The sequence below is a fragment of the Hipposideros armiger genome, unplaced genomic scaffold (assembly GCF_001890085.2).
Source record: "Hipposideros armiger isolate ML-2016 unplaced genomic scaffold, ASM189008v1 scaffold_207, whole genome shotgun sequence".
In the NCBI taxonomy this organism is placed as follows: domain Eukaryota; kingdom Metazoa; phylum Chordata; class Mammalia; order Chiroptera; family Hipposideridae; genus Hipposideros; species Hipposideros armiger.
Genome location: NW_017731557.1, coordinates 2260629 through 2264604, shown reverse-complemented (window position 1 = coordinate 2264604; position 3976 = coordinate 2260629). Strand labels below are relative to the sequence as shown.

At 51.1% G+C, this 3976-nt stretch overlaps 1 pseudogene; it reads left to right on the top strand.

Annotated features, from left to right (window-relative positions):
* Nucleotides 1-1377: 1377 nt before the first annotated feature.
* Nucleotides 1378-3976, top strand: part of LOC109388787 (diacylglycerol kinase zeta-like) — a 3807-nt pseudogene continuing 1208 nt past the window's right edge.

Sequence of the window (3976 nt, the reverse complement as noted above, 5' to 3'; positions counted from 1 at the left end):
GAAAGAGACTATTACAGTAGGGGAGTTGTGGTTTTGGACAGAGGATCATAGATGCTGCCAAAAAAAAAAGCCCAAAAAACACCTATATCTTGCCACTCCCACTCTCAGTTCTCCTGCCAGTACCTCATACGGGCCAAACCCAACAGGAAGCCGGGGGACACGAAGTCCAGGTGATGCATCCCAAGTGGCTGCCTCCCAGGTCACTGAGCATCATGGAGAGCAAACCTGCAGAGGTAAATGCGAGAATGACCACCATGAAGTGGAAATTGAAGGAGAACATGTTAAGCTAAGGAAATAAGATGAGTAAAGGCCGAGGAATAGGCATGTCCAGTCCCTGTGTAAACAATAGCCAGTAGTCTGGTGCGTTGGGCATATGAGCACCTTAGAATGGTAGATTGGGATAAAGCAGACTCAGTTCAGGAAGGAAGGAGGGAGAAGGGATCGAAAGGATCCTGGCCCACAGGCTCACATCAGGAAATCCAGCAGATCCTGGCAAAGTGGGACGGGACTGATTTCTCTGTTACAATCCAACAGTCTTACCCCAGTATTTCCTGCAGGGAACCAGGGCTGGAGAATGTGACTGGCCTGGCGATCTTCTGACTATGTCATAATGAGTCACGTTCTAAGGAGTTTGTATGGATTTGCACTGGGCCATCCCCATCAAGTTTTACACACTCTGTTACTTAATTTTTTCATCAGAAAACAGCCTACTAAGACCTGTAATCATTGGTCTTGATCGCTCCGATTTTCCTTCAGCGTTGAGGGACTGAGAAGTCTCTGGTAAATGTGGTATTCCAGGTGCTTTCACATCATTGTCATGTGGAAAAACTCCTTTGTGTGGTGTAAAGTCACACAGGCATGTGTTGCAGCTAATTAATTGGATGACAACCAGTCCCTCAAGTCTTTTCCAGCATTATTACTTTCCTGGCTTTTCACACCCATCATGTCAACACATGTTTCTTCAGTCTGTTAGCTCATCCTTTCGATAGCAATCTAACATTAATTTACTAACAGACAGTTTAACCTTTCTCCATTCTTTTTGGTTGTTTTGCTTTCTTTGATATTTATAATATCTCCTGGGCAAAATCTCCTTCAAATTCTATTGACATACAACTTCCTCCATCTTCTAGAAGAATTTACCAGTACACAGACTCACATTTTTAAATGGTTACATTTGTCGCCAGAAACATGCCATTTCATTTGTTAAACTTTCCTCTCTCTTCAGGATAGGAAATTAGTTACATGGGGCAGTTAAACTCTATTGGGTATAATGCTGTGTACATTTCATTTGCTAACTGGCTGCTCCCCAAAACCTCATGAAGAAAGTGTTTGTCACTTTTTGTCACACAACCTTATGGTTCAGAGTGGTGATGTAATATGGCCACTATCACGCAACCAAATCTTTTTGGAGCCAGGATTGAAACTCAGGTCTCCCCGACACCAGAAACCATGGTGTTTGTCCCTGTGTCATATTTTGTGGAGTCCTCCACCAGTCTTTCTTTGCTCTTCAGGGGTAGCCAGTATGGTCATTCTTAGAAAAATATGAAAATCTGAGCCATTAACTTTTTAGTGTGAATGTATTATTAACCCTTCCAAAAGTATTTACATTTTAGAGGAGATCTTAAGAAAAGAACTCCAAGAAATGAATCTAAGACTGCTTTTTAGGCATTGCAATAGGCTGTAGCAGTTACTTTCAGATAAAGAAGTCTTTAGGACATTCAAAATTCAGCGGGTAGCCCGTTGGGGGCCGGCAGAGAAAACATGCCATGGCAGCAGCTGGGGGAGACGAGCTGGCGTGTTGAGCCCACCAGGCATGGACATCTGTCTCGGGCCCACTGTGGGCCAGGCCTAGGGCTGGATGGAGCAGGATGGAGCCGCGGGACCACAGCCCCTAGGCCCGGAGCAGCGACTCCAGTGGGTCTCCACCTAGTCCAGCAGTTCCTAGCGTGACACAGGTCCCAAGAGGGACAAGGAGCCCGTGGCGCCTCAGCAAGCAGCGCCTCCCAGGGCTGTGGCTCTTCCTGCGTGGAAAAGGCATCACCTAGTCGGGCCTCCAGCTCCTGGCACTCCCTCCTCCTGTTCCCGGGGCACCGAGCAGTGAGCCAGGCAGGAAGATTCGGAGCATTGTGGACTGGAGCGAGCCTGTTATGTCGGCGGAGCACATGTGGTTCCATACCAGTGTGTCGGGGGACTTCTACGTTGGGGAGCAGTACTGCATAGCTAAGATCCTTAGATCAGTGTCCCGAAGAACGTGTGCAGCCTGCAAGGTTGTGATGCACATCCCCTGCATGGAACAGCTGAAGGTATATTTCCGCTGTAAGCCGTTCTTCATGAATCCAAGAACGTGCGTGAGCCAGCCTTTGTGCGACACCACGGGGTATATGGGAGACACCAGGAGGGCAAGTGTTGGCACTGTGGGAAGGGCTTCCGGCAGAAGTTCACCTTCCACAGCAGAGTGACTGGGACCATCAGCTGCTCCTGGCACTCCTGGCGAAACCAAGTAACCGCAGCAAGGGGTCCTGCTTCATCTGCAGCTGATCCTGGAACTGTGCTCCCTGGGGATCGACCCCACCGTTGTCATCCCACCTACCTCGGTCCTCTGTGCCCGCAGGCCCCAGAACACCCTCAAGGCAAGAGAGGAAAAAAAAAGAAAGCATCCTTCAAGAGGAAATCCAGCAAAAAAATCTCCCGAGGAGGGCTGCTGGAGACCCTTCATCATCAGGCCCACGCCACCTCCCCTCATGTACCTCCTGCTGGTGTTTGTAAACCCCAAGAGTGGGGGCAACCAGGTCACTAAAATCATCCGGTCCTTCCTCTGGTATCTCAATCCCTGACAAGTCTTTGATCTGAGGCAGAAATGGCCCAAGAAGACGCTGGAGATACACCACAAAGTGCACAATTTGCAGACTCTGGCTTGCCTGGAGCAACGGCTCGGTGGGCTGGGTCTGCTCTACCCTGGACCAGCTGCACTCAAAACCACTATCGTCTCGTGCCATCCTGCCCTTGGGCACTGGTAATGATTAGGCCCATACCCTCTACTGGGGCTGTGGCTACACAGGTGAGCCTGAGTCCAGGCCCCTCCTACGTGGTGCAGCTGGACCACTGGGATCTCCACAGAAAGCTCAACTCTGAGGCAGGGCCTGCAGAGCAGGATGAGGGTGCCACTGACCAGCTACCTCTGGACATCTTCAACAGTTACTTCAGTCTGGGCTTTGATGCCCACATCACCCTGGAGTTTCACGAGCCGTGAGGGGCCAACCCAAAGAAATTCAACAGCCTCTTTTGGAAGAAGATGTTCTGGGCCAGCACAGCCTTCGCCGACTTCCTGATGGGCAGAACTAAGGACTTGGCCAAGCACACCTGAGTGGTGTGTGACGGAACTCACCTGAAAACCCTGTGCACTGTTTTCCTGAACAGCCCCTGGTAATGTACAGACACCATGCCCTGGGGCCACCCTGGGGAACACCTCGACTTCGAGCCCAGAGGCATGATGATGGCTACCTCGAGGTTATTGGCTTCACCATGACATCCCCAGCAGCGCTGCAGGTGGGCAGGCAAGGTGAGCAGCTGACGCAGTGCACTGAGGTGGTTTTCACCATGCCCAAGGCCATCTCTGTGCAGGTGGATGGCGAGCCCTGCGTGTTGGCCAACTTGGTATTCACATCACCCTGAGCAGCCTGGCCACCATGCTGCAGTAGGCCAAGCGGCCAGTGCTGCCCTCTGCATAGCGACCAGCACCCAGTGCCTGAGCAGCTGCAGGAACAGGTGAGCAGGGTCAGCATGCATGACTAGAAGGCCCTGCATTTTGACAAAGAGCAACTCAAGGAGGCCTCAGGGCCACTGGGCACTGTGGTTGTTCCAGGAAATGGTGACCTAGAGCTCTGCCGCGCCTACATAGTGAGGCTCTAGAACAGCGGTTCTCAACCTTCCTAATGCCGCGACCCCTTAATACAGTTCCTCATGTTGTGGTGACCCC